The 21,038-nt window shown below is 33.1% G+C and overlaps 2 long non-coding RNA genes across 2 annotated transcripts; one reads left to right on the forward strand and one right to left on the reverse strand.

Moving 5' to 3' along the window:
* Window positions 1-2,402: 2,402 nt before the first annotated feature.
* Window positions 2,403-8,704, forward strand: LOC123265570. The gene is made up of 3 exons (XR_006509605.1): window positions 2,403-2,413; window positions 8,512-8,525; window positions 8,604-8,704. It is a non-coding gene; the product is annotated as an uncharacterized LOC123265570 (long non-coding RNA).
* Window positions 6,927-14,418, reverse strand: LOC123265576. Its single transcript, XR_006509610.1, has 3 exons — window positions 14,404-14,418; window positions 7,076-7,089; window positions 6,927-6,997 (listed from the first exon to the last, which is right to left on the reverse strand). It is a non-coding gene; the product is annotated as an uncharacterized LOC123265576 (long non-coding RNA).
* Window positions 14,419-21,038: the final 6,620 nt, after the last annotated feature.

A 21,038-nucleotide genomic window follows, 5' to 3' on the forward strand; every position in this document is an offset into this window, starting at 1 on the left:
AATTCGGAATGAATATTATTCCTTTCCCCATAGAATAGACATCACTAAGAATGAGTTTCAAGATCGTTCATACACAAATGAGTAAGCGAGTTGGGCAGGTAGCTTGCAAAACATACAGTTTTGAGTAAATGTTACCGTGATTTTTAAATTGTAAGACCTACATACGTCAAACTTTACAAAAATATTTCTTACCTTATATAGGAGCCAATATAGAAATATTTTTTTACTAAAGTCAAAAACAAAAATATAATGGACAATTTTGAGACATAAGAATGACAGGCTTCAACTTTTGAATAAATATTCCTGTTTTTCTTTGTAAACATTTTTTATTTTAATAGTTTGATCTATCGTATTCATTAACCGTAAAGGTTAAAAAATAATTTTAATTTCGATTTGTAAAAGGACACTTTAAGCAAAATCAATCAGTAAAACTCAGCCAATCAGTCCACCAGTGTTAAACACTTAACAATTCAAAAAAATATGTTACAAAAAACGTTATTTTTGGGATTTTATTTTCAAATAACTTCCAAATGAAAAGAAAGTTAATTTCTCAAAGAATTACAGTGCATTTGATGATATTGTTATATATAAGCTTTAATTTATTTTTATATTTTTTGCACTATATTCAAAAAAATATCCATCATTTGAAATAACTTAAATTTCTGACTTAATAAGAAAATTAAAAGTTTTAAAGAATTTAGGAGTTATTTGTTTTGTTTTGAGGTCTCGAGTTATTTTTTTTTTTTTTTAACCATTTAATGCTTAAATTCTTTTGATGATTTACATGACTAATTTTTTGGTATTAACACATTTGTGAGAATTGAAAGCTCAAAAATTAAGCTGAAAAGTATTTACATAATGATGTGTGCGAGCAAGGTGTGAACTCTTAAGTTTTATCCGCAGGGTCAATCGTTTTCTTTTATTATGTATCTCATTGAAATCAACCTTTTTATATTGTATGAAAGACCGAACGCTTCTTTTTTTGTCTAAATCTGTTTAGTGATATGGGTTAACACTTAAAAAACATTATAAAATTTTTAAAGAAAGTGAAAAATATTTTTTTTAATAAAATGTGTTACTTTAATGTAATTACCTGAAAATATTTTATAGGAACGTTGTTTCTTGTTTAATAACTTTCAGAATTTATTTTTATTGTGTTAACAATATTTTATCATATTACGTATATACTGGTTAAGAAAATATGGAAAAATTATACAATTATTTACATACATGTATTTTTTACTCATTGATAAGCTGGAATAAAAATAGCTTTCATTTATCATCGGTAAATAAACTTTTATAAAAATTTATGTAATGATATTTTTTTATTCATTTTTACAACCAATTTGTTAGTTATAAATAATATAACTTTATAATTTACAAAAATATAATATTTATATTAATGTATTAGATTTTAGTTAATCAAAAAAGTTATGAAAAGTTTTGGTTAAAATTATCATCATCTTATTCTGGCAAGTTGGGTTGAATTTAACGCACTAGAAAAATCGTGAGGCGATTGGCAAAGATCCAAGAAGTCGCGGTTTTATTCATGTTAAAAGTTGCCTAAAACTATTGATAATATACATATATAATATATATTAACACAAAGTAGGTTTACGTTCCGGAGGTATGTAGTATAAAAAAGCAAAACTTTATTTCTATATATACATGCCTATATATGGTGTAACTATATGTATATTACATATTATAATTTTTTTTTCGTTTATTTTAATTGCCTGAGAGTAATTGATTACTTCCCATAGGGATAACCTGGCTGAAAATGTTTTCCTCTTCATAGTTTAGTTTCCTTTACTTTATTCGTTGATAGTAAAAGCTTCAATGAAAGATATATAAGAGATTAAGAGTAGAAGAAAGGCACCGAAGACGTAAAAGTAAAAGAATAAAATAAAATTATGATAAAGCGGAAAGGAAAAGAAGAAAAGGAAAATAGTTTAACCAAAGAGAGAAGAAATGAACTTTTGCGACTAGGCTGCTTTGCTACCGTTATTCCTTTCATCTCTTTCTTTTTTCTACCAAATCCATGAGTGGTAGGAATTAATAGCAGGAAGGAAGAATAGATGTGGTGAAAATGGCGTGCGGTCTATTGTATTCACTCTGGTTATGACTCCAGGGTTACATCGTAAAAGCGAGAACATTATTTTTGAGAAGGATGGAAAAAACAGTGTTGTATAAGACATGGGAGTGAGAAAGAATGAAACTCAAGTCCTTCATAGACTCAATTGTTCAACTCTCAATACAAGGGTCTTCTCTCCGTATGATACCAAGTTACTATGACACGCTCTCAAAAAACCTATGCTTCTTCAGTCATATGTGAGAAGAGAATGCAAGTCCTGTACACTTCTAAGAACGAAAAAAGAGAAGATACATTTTATGAAGAAAAATTCGGAAATCGGTTGACCCTGAAAGCTATCCCTTAAACTTCCCCCTTATTTATTAAATATATTTAATTTGAATGTTTATATAGCTATAACCTTTGACCGCGTCATTTGATTTTGATTTGTTAGGCATTTGATCAGTTGTTTCCAGAAAGTGTCTTTGATGTCTTGAGTTGATTAGTCAATTATTTTGAAAGTCATTTAGAAAAATTTATTTTTTGAATATCTTTGAGATGGCTCAATCAATCGACTTTAAAATCTAAGATTGAAGTCTCAATAAATACTTCTGAACGCTGTGTCGCTCATCTTGATCAGTATATTTGTTCTCGAGATATCGTACGACAAAATTTTTATTTACACACACACACACACACACACACACACACACACACACACACACACACACACACACACACACACATACGCGGCCAGACATCCAGCCAGGAATAGTCAGAACAGCTTTCTAAGACCTCAAAACGTGGAGATCTGATGGAAACTCGCATTTTGAAAATCAGACCGAAATCTATAACTTTTTACTATTGAAAATGATTAATTTTCAAAGCGGAAAATTGAAAACACTCAAATTCAGCTGGGTATAAAATTTTATTTTAATTATCCTAATCAATTTTATTTTACTACTCATTACTTTTTAAAATTTTGTAGTACATAAATTTGTTGGATACAGTCTGAAAACTAACAGTAAAGTTTCTTAGTGTTTAATATCAGACAGACTAGATCATTCAATCAGATATCATTGAATAAGTGTATCTTTTGATCTTTCCAAAAAGTCTCAAACAAAAATTACATGGGACTACTCTTTTCTCGAAGATGTGGAATTAAAAAAAAAAATGTTCTTATCCATTACTTTTTTGCGATTAAATAATAACATATAATGGTATTATTCAATTAAAATGAAATAAAAAAAATAAGATATCCATCGTACTCGGAACGTTGATGACAACGCACTTGATTATATAAAACGTAGACAAAAAAAAAAAAAATGAAATAAAAATTTGAAGGCTTGACTCGGGATTGATTAATTTTTATAGCATTTAACTTCTTCTTTCTTGATTTCTCTTTCTCATCCTTTCATGTTTTCTTCTTTTGCTTTAGCATTTACGAGCTTCGGCAGAAGAGCCGATGTATTTTTTATTTTGTATCAAGCTAGTAAATATGGTCAATTCTTTTCTATATATTTATATACATATACACTGATAGAAGGATTTATTTGCATTAAATAATATTTGTTAATAGTTAACAAATCATTTATTATAGACCATTTTTTAGTATTAAACAAATATTTCTTAGTATTTAAAATGATTTGTTTGTATATAATAAATCTGATTTTCATTTATTAAATATTAATAAATCTTTTTAAATACTAACAAATATTTGTTAAGGACTAACAAATGGCTTCTAATAAATGATTTGTTAAATATTAAGAAATCTTTTTAACTATAAACAAATCCTTCTATCAGTGTATTTGTGTGTGTTTGTGTGTGCGTGTGTTTATATGACTTATTTTGTTTTAATTTATTACATTTTTTTTATTTGTATCATAACGAAACCTGCAATGATTGTCATAGAGTTCATATCTATCTCGTATATTTTTTTTCTTGTATTTATCTACTGATGCAAATCCTCTATGTCTATTTAGGCTGACTCAGCAAAACTCGGTGTAGCATCACAACTTTTAAAATTCGATACATCAAGTGTCAAAAAAAATGTTGTAAAATATTTTTAGTCTTTTATTTAAATGAAATTTTTCAAACTTAAATATGTCACTAGAACGAAAATGAGTTAATTTATTCTTTATTAAAGACTTAAATTTATCGATAAAAAAATAGTGTTTAACATCCAACTCTCATTGCTTCTGGCAATTTTTTTCTTGGTTTTCGACTTTAATTCACACATGTAGATTGCATAAATGAATTAAAACAAATAATAATTATGTATAGAGTGCATTTAACAGTATCATTTAACGGGAGAACTTGAGGTCTTGTCTCACAAAATTTTCTTAGAATTAAAAATTTGCCAATTATTGCGACTAACTTGCATTATTGCTACACCAAATTGTGAAGTATGTGTTTTAAGAAATTATTTACTGTAATTATCTACTTGACCCTTGTCATTTCATTCTCTTGATCTGAATAATTTACGAGGCAATTTATTTAAATCTGATTCATTTATGAATTCTTAACGAAGACAAAAAAAATGCTAAAAAGTATTTTTTGCTATTCTTTTTTTTTCTTTGTGTCGTTTTTTTTTTTCTATTTTTTTCTCTTGCCATTCAGCACTTTGCGCGATAATTGTCGGGTGCAGTGCATTATAATTGCATAATTCTCGTGACGAAGAAGACATTAGTGAGCCCAAGAGGGAACGAATGAATTCATGAAGTAAAGATGTCAGGGGGGGCTTTCAGTACTTTTAACAAGTGTACTTTTCTTCTATTCTTATAGTATACTCTTGTTCAACACAATCCTCAGACATTAAAAACTTTCAGCACTTATAATATTTAGTATAAAACAATATTGTAATAAATAAATGATCAAAATAATTATCAGCATTATTAAACATAAAATCAATTTTTTTTGTTTTTAAATAAATATCTCAAAAATCTATTGTATCATTTTTTTTTCTCGGAATTTACTACAAATTTTGTCATAAATCTGTTAAATGGTCAAATAAGGCTCGAAACTAGCAGTGATTAAATATTTTGTTGGTGCAACTACGCCCACAATTAACGGATCTTAATGAAACTTGGTACACTTATACTTTTGGACCAATTACTTTGGATAAGATAAAAAAGGAACTTAATTGCTTGGATAATTTAATAATTGCAGCCATTTCAAATTTATAAAAAACTTAATAAATTTTTTTTTCTTAATTACGTTCTAATTGGCTTATTTTATACAACTTTTAGAAGTAAACTTATTTATATTATTTATATTGTAATTTATAATATATCTTTAGGAAAAAAAAGAGTGGAGAATATGTTGATAATAAAAAAGGGTTGAAAAACTGAGTTGATAATATAGAGCGGAAAGTAACCTTGTAAAAACCAGAAAACGGTATAAAAGTAAAACTCATAATAAAATATAATTATATCTTTAGGTATATATATGGGGGATTCTACGCCAAATTGTACAGTTTTAAAAAAATTTTCTGACATTTTTCCTTAACCATCGAAAAACTCTTATAAATATTTTGAGGTATTTTTAATTACTTGTTTGAAATATATTCCCGAAGAGATCGCTTTTTATTAGATTTTTGCTCATAACTTCTTTTTTAATTATCCAATCGGAACTTTATTCTTTTCAAAATCTTTATTTTTTAGAAAAAAATACAAAAAAAGCTATTCAAAATGCTTATATACATATATGATTTTTAAATTTTAAAGTTAAAATTTTTTTAATAGTGAGTGAATATTTTAATTTTTTTTAACATTTTTCATCACAAACTGTTATGTTTTTAACAACTTCTGAGCTTGGTCCGATTGTGAGACCTTCATAATTACTCACTGATAGAAGGATTTATTTGTATTAAATAATATTTGTTAGTAGTTAACAAATCATTTATTAGAGACCACTTTTTAATATTAAACAAATATTTCTTAGTATTTAAAATGATTTGTTTGTATTTAATAAATCTGATATTCATTTATTAAATATTAATAAATCTTTTTAAATACTAAGAAATATTTGTTAAGGACTAACAAATGGCTTCTAATAAATGATTTGTTAAATATTAACAAATCTTTTTAACTATAAACAAATCCTTCTATCAGTGCTGCAAGCGTAAACACTATGAATAGCTTTTTTGTATTTTCTTCTAAAAAGTACACAGAAACCGACGATTTTGAAAAAAAAGTTACTATTAGGCCATTATTGAAGAAGCTATGAGTAAAAATTTGAAAAGAGAGCGACTTCTTAAAAAATTGGACATCTTTTGGATAGGGTATCAAAAAAAATCTCAAAATTTGCCTGGGAACGGTTTTCGATGCACGGAAAAAAGTAAACTGTAATAAATAAGAGTCGATTTATAATAAGTAATGATTAATTGCTAAAAATTACCATTTCAAATAGTAAAATCGTGATTTTACTATTCACTATATAATATTTACCATTTAAACGTTACAATTTACTCTTTACGTGGAAGAAAATACTATTTCAAACAGTAATATTCGCTATGTAAATGTCCAAAATGTTAACGTATAATAATTAAGAATTCAGACTTTGATATTTATCATTTCGTACCTAAAAAATTAGGAAAACGGTTGACCTTAAAGGCCATCTCTGCAACTTCCCGCTAATTCCGTTAATAGCTGGCCGCTTTTTTTGAGCTCTTCGAGCTCAAAAATACAATCTGTGTGTTGTTTTGAGCTCTCCGAGCTCAAAAAGATACCTTTTCTATACTTTTGAGCTCTTTGAGCTCAAAAGTCTGATAGAAGTTTCATAGAACACTATTATGACTTCTGTTATCATACATAATTTATAAATAATAATGAAAATTATCAGGAACTTGGGCCATAAAAATAACTCAGTGTTAAATTTTTTAAATGTTGCAACGTTTCGTTGTATTTCACAACTTCATCAGGCAAACTGTACAAAAGAAAACACATTGTACTAACAATATGTCAAGGATAACAAAAAGATAAATTAAAACATTAAAAATCTTACATTTAAGGTTAACACTGTGTATCTCAAAATAAACTCCGAAAAATTTTTTCATCGTTTGACAATATATACATAAAGTCAAACAAGTGGTAACCATAATATTAAGAAACTTAGTCAATCTCCATTCCATTTGAGCAAATTAGTCAACAATAATCAGTTATAAAATTACAATAATTACATACAAGACAGACAGCAACAGACTGAGCGTAAACAACTGTAATGGTAAAAACAGTTATACTTCTCAAATCTACTATGCCGACTCCCAATTTTGAACTGATTATGATTTAAAAAAATATTAATACAAAACTATTTGTCATATAAATAAATACAAATTGTCTTAAAGTAATCCCTATAAAAAATTCTTGCTATTTAATATTTTCAAAATCACATTTGAAAGAAAAAAATAAAAAAATATTTTCCAAAGAAAAAAAAAAAAATTTTTTTTAAAGAAGCCCTTATGGAAAATCCCTTTAGAAAAGTGAAATTTAACAAAAAACATTAGATCACAAAACAATTATTGCATCAATCTTTTAGCCACTGATATGATATCACTATATGATGAACTTAATCCCTGGGTATCAGACCTAAAATTGACACATAATCAAACACTTTGATGAAAAACATCTCACTGATGTTACGTTTTAGAAAATGAAATTCATAGTCTAAAATCTGAGCAGCGTCCAACTGAAAGTCATGCCCACTCTCAAAATGATGATCCGCCAATGCCGTCATATTACTCTTGTTAATGTTGACAGGCCTGCAATCGTTGATGTGTTGATTAATCCGCTTCCTAAGTTTCTGTTTCGTTTGTCCTATGTATGATTTGCCACAAGTGCAAGGGATCCGATGCACCAAGCAAGATCTATCCCACTTATCAACTGGATCCTTTAGATGGCTATAGAGATCCTTGATTTTACACAAACTGTAAAAAACTAATTTACAATTCGTCCGCCTGAACAAGCATCCAATCCTGGGTGACAAACCTTTGATATAGGGAAACTTACAGAACGACCACCCTCTCAAACCAGCATCAATCCTCAAATTACTACTAATTCTATTACTAGTGATTTTGAAAATATTAAATAGCAAGAATTTTTTATAGGGATTACTTTAAGACAATTTGTATTTATTTATATGACAAATAGTTTTGTATTAATTAATATTTTTTTAAATCATAATCAGTTCAAAATTGGGAGTCGGCATAGTAGATTTGAGAAGTTTAACTGTTTTTACCATTACAGTTGTTTACGCTCAGTCTGTTGCTGTCTGTATTGTATGTAATTATTGTAATTTTATAACTGATTATTGTTGACTAATTTGCTTAAATGGAATGGAGATTGACTAAGTTTCTTAATATTATGGTTACCACTTGTTTGACTTTATGTATATATTGTCAAACGATGAAAAAATTTTTCGGAGTTTATTTTGAGGTACATCAGTGTTAACCTTAAATGTAAGATTTTTAATGTTTTAATTTATCTTTTTGTTATCCTTGTCATATTGTTAGTATAATGTGTTTTCTTTTGTACAGTTTGCCTGATGAAGTTGTGAAATACAACGAAACGTTGCAACGTTTAAAAAATTTAACACTGAGTTATTTTTATGGTCCAAGTTCCTGATAATTTTCATTATTATATAGAACACTATTTTTTTAATTTTCAAACCGCAATAACTTTTGAATGAATAAACCGATTTTTACGCGGTTGGCAGCATTCTACGCAGTTTTTTAAGCCTCATGAAGAATTTCTAAGTTCCGATTGGTCAATCTAGAAATTTCGGAGTAATTCCGAAAAAACACTTTTTTCGGTTTTCTTTCGTTCACGATATCTCTCGAACGAATCAACCGATTTTGACCGGATTGGCGGCGATCAGCGTGGTTTTTGAAGGTTAAGAGCTGATTAGTTTTTGGAATCGATCAGTGGAGCCGTTTAAAAGTTATTTCAAAAAAACCACTTCTGAAAAAATTTTTTTGAGATTTCTCTAAATTTCTCAAAATCTATCGATCCGAATCGGTTCTTATTATCAGGAAATCTAAGTTTAGTGAAGCCCTTTCGAATGGCACCAACCGCGATGAAATCGGTTCAACCGTTCAAAAGTTATAAGAGGATTACACACACACACACACACACACACACACACACACACACTCGAGGCAGAGGAGATACTGCTACCGGGCGCGTCTCCCCGAGCGAATGGGAGAACGCTCGCTGTCCTTGGATGACACTTAATCTCTTAGTTGATGAGGTACAGCGGGTAGGAGCCAAGCAAAATAACCAAACAAAATAAGCTCCCGTGGACAAAACTCCCCTTTAATGGGTTGGTCACACTAACTGACCTAGCAAGACGATTGGTTCCTGCTGTAACTCACTGGGAGTGTCCGGAAGCTGTATCGTAGTTTCCGACGATGCAGGCCACGGCTGATGTGAGCTTGCTCTGCCGAGGTGAAAGTTGCAGCAGTGGATCAGGAGCCAGCCACTTCGGGCATTGATCAGGAAGTACGCAGTGAGTGAGAGATCGGAATCTTCACCGCTCCGAGCGAGTCTAGTCCGTCCGTGTATTCCGGGACTGGCTAAGTGTCGGCTAGGCCTCAGGGAACTGGGGTAGGAGTACTATCTCCGAGGGTACACCCGTTCCTAGTTATGGCAACCCGCTCCACTCCGTACGATGCGCTGGTAAATCAAAAAAGTATGAGTAACTTACAGGAAACAAACAAGAATAGAAACGGGCTTCATGTTCAACAAGCAGCGATTGAAGCAAGCGCTGACATGAAGAGAACGCAAGCGTTGGAGCGCCTTGAGAAGCTGACCATTGAGCTGCAAGAGTTTGTCCAAACTAAGGTCAATATCCACAAGGAGATAAAGACCAAGACAACCGGTGTAGTCAATGCTCTTGGAAGATTCAAGAAACTGGACGAGGAATGGCAGTCATCACGACGCCGCATTGAAACTGAAACTGAGACGGAAGAAGCAATGGACACTGGAGCCGACGGTGACGGTGAATCTGCTGCTGAGGACAAGGGTGAAACTGACACAAGGTCTGGAAAGAGAAAGGACCGAGATTCGCCAGAGCCAACCGACAAAGTCACAAAGAAGAAGGACTTGAAAAAAAGCCCTCCCCAACGACTGGCAGGGCAGGGTGACGAACCCAAGAAGACGACTGACTGGGAAAAAGTACAGTCTAAGAAGGAGAAGAGAAGGCTAGCTAGAGAGCAACTCTCAAAACAGCCGCCGAAGGAGCCCAGGCCAGAGCCTAAGCGGAAAAAACCACGCAAATGGATCAGACCCGACGCACTGATCATCCGCCCGGCCGAGAAAACAAAGTATGCCGAGATTCTGCGTCGTATAAAGCAGGACGTCCCAGATGAGCAGGTTCGTTCAACTGTGGATAAGATCAACAAGACCAGAAGTGGGGACTTGTTGATTACGATTTCGAGGATGAGCACTGACAAAGGCCAAGGTCTGCAAAAGACGATCGTGGACATCCTTAAGGAGGAGGCCAAAGTGATTTGCAAAGGGCCACAGGAGACCATCGAGATCCGAGATGTCGATGAGGACACGACGAAAGAGCATATTCAGACCGCTCTAAAGAGGGAAGCTGGAGAAAGTTGTGAAATCCCACTAGAGGCAATCAAGATCCGTAAAGCCTTTAGGGGTACACAGACAGCCACAGTGTCACTACCAGCAGCTGCAGCACAAAAGTTACTGGAGGGAAACTGCAAAATAAAGATAGGCTGGTCTAATTGCCGAATGAGAGCAACGAAGAGACCCATACAATGCTTCAAATGCTGGCACTTTGGGCACTTCGGATCGCAGTACACAAGCGAAGTCGACCGGTCTAAGCTCTGCATAAGGTGCGGAAAAGAAGGACACAAAATTGCTGATTGTAAAAATCCAGCTAAATGTGCACTGTGCTTTGAACGGCACGGCGTAGAAAAGGCGGCTCACCATGCAGGCACGAACAGATGCCCCATCTTCCAAGAAGCGCTCCAGAAGATAACGAAGCCAAGAACATGAAGATAGTGCAGCTCAACCTCAATCATTGTGAGGCTGCGCATGACCTGCTCATGCAAACTGTGCGCGAATTAGAGGCAGATGTAGCACTTATAAGTGAGCCTTATAGACATCTGAGTAACCAACCCTGGGAATCCGACAGCACTAACAAAGCCGTCATCTGGTCCTGCGGTAAATGTCCTTTTCAGAGAACAGTCAACAATAAAGAAGCTGGCTTCGTAGCAGCATGGGTAGATGGTCTCTGCTTCTACAGTTGCTATGCACCACCTAGTCTCTCTAATGAGCATTTTGAAGACTTCCTTGATCGGCTAACTGAGGACGCAAGAAAACACTTTCCCGTGGCAATAGCTGGTGACTTCAATTCCTGGGCAACAGACTGGGGCAGCAAGTTCACTAATACACGTGGAAAAGCACTTCTTGAGGCAATGGCCACTTTGGACGTGATCCTTCTTAATACCGGTGACACGCCAACGTATACTAAGGGAGAGGCAAACTCAACTGTCGACCTTACATTTGTCAGCAGTTGCTTAGCTCGAAGAGGTTTTTCTTGGAAAGTATTGAACATCTATACAGCCAGCGACCATAGTGCGATACTATGGGAAATATCAACTGGCCAGAAACTAACAAGAGACAACAGGAGCGCTAGCGCGGTTGAGTGGAAAGTTAAGTCTCTCGACCCCACTGCTTTAGTAGTAGCCTTAGACTGCAATCCGATCATCGTAGAAACTGCTGAAGAGAAGACCAAGGACCTAATGAGAAGAGTCACCCAGGCTTGCGACGCTAGTATGTCTCGGAAACGTCGCATAAATTCAAGACCTTGTGCACTGGTGGAACGATCACATTAGCATTCTACGCTCAAAGTGTCTTAAAAAAAGAAGAAAGTCTCAGCGTGGCTACAGACGATCTAGCTCCGCAGAGCTGTTGGCAGAGTATAAAAAGGCCCGTCGAGAACTGAACAGAGCCATCAAAGAAAGCAAAAGACGTTGCTGGAAGGAACTGGTCGCAGAAGTCGAGAAAGATCCATGGGGCAGACCGTATAAGGTGGTTATGACCCACTTGAAATGCCAACCAATGCCATCACCTACGTGTCCACAACTCCTAGAGAAGATTATTACTACGTTGTTTCTCCAACAGCTGGTATTCACCTACAAGTTGGAGCAGCTCAATTCTGAAGACATCCCAACTATCACGTTGGACGAGTTAATAGAGGCAGGAAATCGAGTAGGGAATAATAAGGCGCCGGGATTGGACGGAATTCCTAATATTGCCCTGAAATCAATCCTTAGGGCAGCACCGACATTATTCCTGGACGTTTACGATACATGCCTGAAGGAAGGGACTTTTCCCCAGAAGTGGAAACAGCAACGGCTAGTGTTACTTCCGAAGGGGAAAAAGCCGCTGGAAGAACCGTCATCCTACCGACCACTCTGCATGTTAGACACGGCCGGCAAGATATTCGAGCGCATAATTCATCAGAGAATAGAGGCTTTAGTCGATCCACTCCTAGCAGAGAACCAGTTTGGTTTCCGAAAAGGACGGTCAACTCTGGATGCTATCAAATTGGTTGTTGATATAGCCAAAGATGCAATCGCTGGAACGAGATGGAAGGGTGGAAAGAAGAAATACTGCTTGGTGGCTGCTTTGGACATCAAGAATGCCTTCAACTCCGCTAACTGGGACTGCGTTATGCGGGCTCTAGAAGAAAAAAACATACCAGGATACCTTTGCAGAATAGTAGCGAGCTACTTCACGAACAGGCTCCTGAAATATGACACGACGAATGGTACGGAAGTGTACGAAATCTCCGGAGGAGTGCCACAGGGATCAGTCTTAGGTCCTCTGCTATGGAACATCATGTATGATGGCCTCCTGAGAATAGCATTGCCTACGGGAGTCAAACTTGTAGCATATGCGGATGACGTAGCTGTCGTGATTGTCGCAAAGCACCTCGAAGAGATAGAAATGGCATTTGATATTACATTCAGACGAGTCAATTTGTGGATGGACATGATGAACTTGCAACTAGCCAAGCATAAAACCGAGGCAGTGCTCATCACCAGCAGAAAAACGGTAGAAACCATCAAGTTGAGACTCGGAGAACAAGAAATCACATCACAACCATTTATCCGTTATCTGGGAGTGATGCTGGATGCACGACTCAACTTCAAGCAGCAGGTGGAACATGTCAGTGCCAAAGCGTCAGTAGTGAGGGCTAGTCTCGCACGGCTGATGCCTAACACCGGAGGCCCAATGCAGAGCAGGAGGCTACTGTTGTCATCAGTAGTCACATCAGTGCTCACTTACGGAATATCCATTTGGGCTGATGCACTGGAAACCCAAGAATCATGGAGAAAAGCTGGACCAATATACCGACTGAGTGCCCTACGAGTAGCTAGTGCCTTCCACACTATATCAGAAGAAGCAGTGTGCGTCATTGCTGGAACCCTACCTCTTAGAGTTCTAGCAGAGGAAAGACGGGCCCTTTACCAACGAAAAAGGTCAACTGCACTGAGCCCTGAAGAACTTAGAATTGAAGAACGACAGAAGAGCATAGGCCGATGGCAACTACAATGGGATGCTGCAGAGAAGGGTAGGTGGACGCACCGTCTCATACCTCGGATCGACATTTGGCTTAACTGGAATCACGGTGAGGTCAATTACTATCTTACGCAGATGTTGTCGGGACATGGGTGTTTTCGAGAGTATCTACACCGCTTTACGCACGATGACTCTTCGGAGTGCCCGTCCTGCCTAGGAGCTGCTGAAGACGTGGAGCACGTCTTCTTTGTATGTCCTCGTTTCGATCCACAGCGTGAAGAACTGGAGAAGATCCTGAACCAGAGAATGCAACCAGATTCACTAGTGGAAGCAATGTTGTCATCAGAAGCTGCCTGGAACGCTACCAACACGTTTGCAATAGAAGTCCTTAAAGACTTGCGTTCCACCGAAAGAAGAAGAGCAAATAGCAGAAGATAGAAGGAAGGTAGTTAACAACTTAGCCACCAGAAGGAAGAGCAGTAGCTAGATCCTCCCTTCACGAAGTAATGCCTGACGGCGGTTTCCATGAGGGATTAGAGGAAAGCAGGAAAAGGGGTTTAGGGTTTAGTGGGTAGGGGCGTTAGTGTCGAGTTTTAGTATGACGCTGCGTCGAGTCGCCACATATCCAGGCCCAACAACTATGCCTAGAATCCGTAAAAAGGATTCCCCCCCCTAAGGGAAAAAAAAAAAAAACACACACACACACACAGACATAGTGACACCCTCGTAGGAATAGTCAGGGAAGCTTCCTAGGACCTCAAAACGTCGAGATCTGATGAAAACTCGATTTTCGAAAAACGGGGTAAAACCAATAACTTCCTGATTTTTGAAAATTTTCAATTTTCTTAGCGGGAAGTTAAAAATGATCTTATGATATGTAAAAAGTATAAAATAAAGTTAGTAAATTTTTAATACAAGCAATTTACAAAGTAAAATGGTAAATTTTAAGCCCAACGCTAAAAATCAAACTGTAATTATTGACTTGCTTGAACTGGTAAAATGTATATTTTAAAAGTATAATTTTTACTGTTTCAATTGTTAAATTCTCCCAGAGTGAGACCCCCTTCTCTTTCATCTGAGTTCCCCTTCTCCTCATAATATAGACTATATATTGAAATGGCAATTTTTACTGTGTGAAACTGTAATTTTTTAAGATGAAAGAGTCGTTATTTACTATAGTGACAGCTACTAATCACTTATTTTGGATATTCAATTATAAATTGTGGCTTTTATACTTTCTATATTAAGTTCTGTAATATTTATATTTTTGCCACCCCAATGTCCGCTTTACTGTTTGAAACTATTAAAATTAACCGGAATCCGAGTGAATATTACAGTTTACTTTTTTCCGTGTGGGTAAGGTAAAAGCCCCAATAGATGATCATGTACCAGTATATGATCACTCCATGTATTTGTATACCTATATTTGTGAATATAGATATACAAATATATGGAGTGATCATATACTGGTACGTGATCATCTATTGGGGCTTTTACCTTACTGAAAATTTCAAAAAATTTCAAAAAATAAAAATTCTTTAAACCGTCTAATTCAACGAGGAATCCCCCACATATGTATATAACGTACTTATCATATGAATGAATACCTTAGTTAAATCCGAAGATAAGAAAAATTTGTCGGTTCTTTTACGAGTAGTGGGTATTTTAAAATTTTATCGATTTCCAAAAACGTTTGAATTCAATCATTTTTCTTAAAATAATTTTTCAGCTGCGAGAAACAACTCAAATGTAATAAATTCATCTTAAAGTTCACACGATTATTTTCAATTTAAGCTTATTATTCGTACACTTTTTTTTTGCTTGTACTAGCATATATAAGTCCTAAGAAGGTTTTACAATTTGAAATTTTTTTTTCTTCTTTTATTGTAGATAGTATTGAAATGTACCTTTCCGTGTCGGATTAGGCCACATGGTCTTTTTTTACTATGTTATTTCCACTTATTGAATCCAACAAATAATTTTATTCTAAATTAGTATTTTTTGTAAAAAATAACCAACCGAAAATTAAGTCTAATTGTATAGAATGAATAAATGTATTGTTAGCTGAATCCGCTTCTATCCTAACGTATCCATCAATAAATGTAGTATACCTACCAATTCAATACTAATTTTGGTTAAGAATTATATTGACCATGAAAATCGTAATGTGTTTGCATTATTAGTGGGATAACGTACAGAATGATGCGACGAGCCATACATGACACCCTCTTCTACATTCCCTATGATGTTTATATCAGCTCATGGCTTCTATTCTCTATATTATCTAGATAAATCCAGATCAATAATGAAATAAAAAATTTTTAAGTAACAGAGTAATGCATGGAAAATCAAAATGCATTGCTTATAAGTTCACATCTATGCGAGGGAAATAATGAAAAAAAATTCTATAAATTATTTATACTTTCAAGTACTTTAGATCAAAACAGTTTATGCTTATCAGAATAAACAATATTATAATCACTGACGACAATCTATGTTATGAAGAATATACATAATTTTAACAACTTACCAATTTCGAATAACGTCATGTATATGAAAAATAATAGAAATGAAAAAAGAGAGAAAATGAAGAAAAGAATGAATGATAATTGACTATGAACAGGTAGTTCAGGATATATCCGTCGTTATCTCAAGCTTTTGTTACTACAATAGTTTAGTTTTGCAACTTTTTTCAATAGTATACTCTCAGTATTCAATACGTATATGTGAAAAAAAATATATCAAACAGACGAAAAAAAAATTATTGATATAAAATAAGAAAGCTTAATTTGTAACTATGTGAATAATAATCAGTTAGTAATGAAATATAATTCGGTAAAAGAAAATCAAAGTTATGCAAAAGATATTGCAAATAAAATTTTTTCGATTTGTATTTTTGTATTATTTTATAGTAATTTCAACAGATTGAAATGTCACTAAATAATTCAAAATGCCACAAACGTTATTTCATTCGCTTGATTCATTTTAAAAATATTTTACAGCAAAAACTTACACCAACTTGGAAACATTCAGAAAAATTTACTTGAATCTCAAATACATTCTGTGTATTTGTATATCTATATTCACAAATGCAGATATACTAATACATGGAGTGAGCAAGTACTAGTTCCTGAGCAGCTACTGGGTACTTTACCTCAATTATTGTTTACAAAATAAACGTAATATTTTTAAAACTGCATAGTATTTTTTACAAATTTTATATTTTGTAAAATATATCACATAAAGCCTGTTCACTTATTATCACACAAGCTTTAGGCTTATCTAGTCAAAATTAGTGGCTCAAGGAATTGAAACTAAATTTCAATTGCTTTTTGTTGTCTTTCAAAATTTAAATAGATATTCGAAAGAAATCCTAGTTCAATACTTTTAATCTTGACTTGAGATTTGTAAAGTAGAAAATGGATCTCAAATCAAAGCGGCAAGTGTCCACATCAAAAAAGTCAGGCTCTATGTACTTGATCGGGGTTTAAAATTTTCGACTCAGGCTATGTTTTTATCCAACAGGTACGACACCGAAAAATATTCAAGGCCAGACATTACCCTATATCATCTATACCACCCGCAGATTTTTATTACCAGTCTTTGAACATAAAAACGATAAATAATGTGTTTTATGATCATAAATATAGACAGTATACACTTGGTTGCATCAACAAAAGTTCTTTTTTTTTTATAAAAATATGTAAGGTTAAACCGTGAATCATTTGATCAAATTTTTTTATCGTAAAATATTTTATATACATAGACATAAATTACAACTGACACTCTTTTATCCCGCATAGTAATTGATACATACAAATCGTCCCATCGGGATTCCAGAAATACGAAGGGCAAGTTCATACTATTATATTATATTCTTCAGTTGCAGGGTAGAGAGCAGATACTACCTCTGCTCTATTTCCATTGCTGATGCTGTTTGATGCCTATGACGACCCGATATCGTCTTCACAGTTCGCTGCGTCAGTTTTCTCCCTCCGAGCTCGATGTCGGAACCAACTATAGACAAAAAAAAATTAAAAGTTATATAGTATTATAAAAATTCATTATTTGACGAATCATTGATTCATTTATTGTTGAGTATTCACACGAGATGTTATTTTGTATTCATGAACTAATAGTTTAAAATGATAGTATTTGCCCGATATTAAATAATTTTAGTTTGATTTCAGATTAAATATGTTCAAAGTATTATAATAATTTTTTTTAATTTATAGAAAATGTGTATAAATCACTAACTTGCTCTTGAAAATATTTATTACAAAAATATTGAGACAATTTAGGAGTATTAATTGAAAATAGAAATTTATGAGATGAAAATTAAATGTCAGTTAACGGCAAGTTATTTTGGAAATTTTGAAAAATCTATTCTCTCAAATTATTCTCACAATTTGGAAAAAACCAAACACTTCTTTTTAACTTCCCACTAAGAAAATCAATGATTTTTAAAAAATCGGGAAGTTATTGTTTTTACCCCGATTTTCGAAAATCGAGTTTTCATCAGATCTCGACGTTCGAGTACCTATAGGAATCAAAATCATTTGATTCGTTCGAGAGATGTCTTTGTCGAAAGAAATCTCGAAAAAGTGTTTTATCAAAATAACTTGAAAAATTTAAGCCGAATCAATTTTTTCGTCGAAAATTTTTTGGTTAAGCTCAAAAAACTGCGTCGATTGCCGTAAATCACATCGAAATCGGTTGATTTGTTCGAAAGAAATCTCGAGAATGTGTTTTTTTAAATAATTTGAGAAATTTTCGTCAAATCAATGTTTTTCTATAACAAATGTTTTCGTCAAGCTCAAGAAACTGCGTCGATTGCCGTAAGCCGCATCAAAATCGATTGATTTTTTTCGAGAGATATCTAATTTAAAAAAAAATCAACAAAACATGGTTTTTCAACTATTTATCAGAACAGAATTCTCTCTGAAAATTTTGGTTAAGCTCTCTCAACCACGCTAAATGCCGCCAAGCGTTCTAAAATCAGATGATTTGTCCGAAAGTTATTGTAGCTTAAATATTTTAAAGAGTTTTTTTTATTAAATATTAACTAGACGTTTGACCTCGAAGAGCTCAAAAACGTCATAACAGATTAAATTTGGAACGCTTTGCATTTGAAATTAGCGGGAAGTTGCAGGGATGGTCTGTAAGGTCAATCGTTTCACTCATTTTCTTATTTTATTTCACTTTTTTTTTTTTTAATGCAAAAGATAAATATCCTGCATTCTTTTAAAATATCTGGAAAATGATCGATCTCACGAACCGCCGTCAAATTCCTTCAAAAATAGAGCTTTTGATACATTTTTAAGCTCTTAAAAATCCTAACTCCAAATACTCGGACTACAATCATCTCCTGAACAAATCTATCAATTGATAATAGATTAATAATCTATTAATTAATTAATTAATTAAAAAGGTCTGGGGTAGGTATTCGAAAAATTCAGTTTAGAGTTGTGAAAAAAAATTTCAAAGTGTTGGAAAAATGCTTTTGAAATCATCTTTAAAACGTGCTTACCGATCAATTCCAGAAATTTTTCAGCTGTTTTTTCATGAAAATGTAACGAATTCCACAAACTGGATAAACATTGGTTCATTTTTTTGAAAAATCTTACGAAGGCGACTTTGATAAAATTGTCTTATCAAACATGAATTCAAGATTTATTGACTACATAAAATAAACTATGTTCTATTTTCAAAGCCTTACTACTTTTTTTTTAACTCAAAAACTTGTTCGTACACAGGGAATATTATTCAAATCAGTTTATGCATTGAAAAAATATCGCTTCTTAAAAATAAAAAAAATGAGCTTTTTTTAAAATTTATTCATTAACTTCCCACTTCGAAACTTGAAAAGTTTCAAAAATTGGGAAGTTATTGGTTTCGGTTTAGTATTGAGAGTGCAAGTTTTCATCATATTTTCACGTTTTGAAGTCCTAGAAAGCTGTTTAAAATATTCCTGGCTGGATGTCCAGCCGTCTGTACGTGCGCGTTCAAATTTTGTTACACAGTATTTGTAGAACGAATCGAATGATTAGGATGAGTTACACAGCGTTTGAAAAGGTTCATTAGGAATTAAATCTGAATACATTTTGAATTCAGTCGAGTCGTTTCACAGATATTCAAAAAAATTTTTTTTTAAGTTTTTTTTAAATAACTTTGAGTTTATTTGACTAAACAACTCTTGTCTTTAGAAATTTGCGTTAAATGCCATCAAGTATATCAAAATCGAGCGAAGTGTTCAAAATTTCTAACCATTTAAAAATTTCGAAAAAAAACTTTTTTGATATAATATTAAAATTGACCGAACCGGTTAAAGAATGTAGCCATTTGAAAATTTCAAACAAAATTTTGATCTGAAATAATTCTCAGATTTTTGAGCTAAAAAATCAAACAGAAAATTTTCGTGCGTTTCAAGCTCGAAAAAAGCGAAAGGTTAATGGGATGGCCTGCATGGTCAATCGCTTTTGAGATTTTTATCTTTTTTTCATAAAAAATTCACCTATAAAGATAAAAAATACTTATCTGTACATAGGTCAAGAAAGAAAATAGACAGCTGTCCATTTATATTATAATCAATTACTTACAGTTAAATTAGCTATAATTATTATGATTATACTTATTTATGATTAAATTTGAGTCACAACCCATTTTTTTTCAACTTTTATTTTTTTACCGCATCAAAGTTGAATGACTCGATTAAAAAAATATCGCTGTTCGAAAATTTCTGAAAAAAGACCTAAAATAATTATTGTACAACTGAAGAAAATATTTTTCAAATGAAAATTAATTTGCAAACAACTAAAGGACGTAAAATGTTTATTTTAGACAATAATTTATTCGTATTGAATCGCGGCAAATAAAAATTAATATCAATGCCAGGTTCGTCAGGAAAAATTCTACTCGTCCGATATTCAGTTAAACTAGACCCATCTTGCGAGCTACGCGCGCATTTTCTGCTGGCTCTTGAAATTCCCGCCACGATTTCCATTAAACTAAACATAATAAACAGAGCAAATAAATAAGCTATGGAAATGTTAACATTTGCTGATTAATTTTTTAGAAAATAGAAACTCTTTCAACAATGGTTTTAAAATGTTAATTAACATTAGGTAACTAATAAATTATTTAAAAAAGTTAAACTTGTAGTTACAACACAGCTTTTGTACTATAGAATTAGCAAATAAGAGAGTAAGTATGAACACAATTTATTCAGTGTAATAGAAATGAAAAACAATTACATATTACTCGAAGAAGACAACACTAGATACGCTCATCTCTTAACCCCTGAAGGTAGGTCGTAATAGAAATTTTATTTTTCTAATCACTTTTTAGAAAACTCAAAACATCGGTTAATATAAAGCTTTCGCAAAAGTTAGCCACATGTTTTTTTTCAGAAATATTTT

Source organism: Cotesia glomerata, linkage group LG5 (assembly GCF_020080835.1).
Source record: "Cotesia glomerata isolate CgM1 linkage group LG5, MPM_Cglom_v2.3, whole genome shotgun sequence".
NCBI classification, from domain to species: domain Eukaryota; kingdom Metazoa; phylum Arthropoda; class Insecta; order Hymenoptera; family Braconidae; genus Cotesia; species Cotesia glomerata.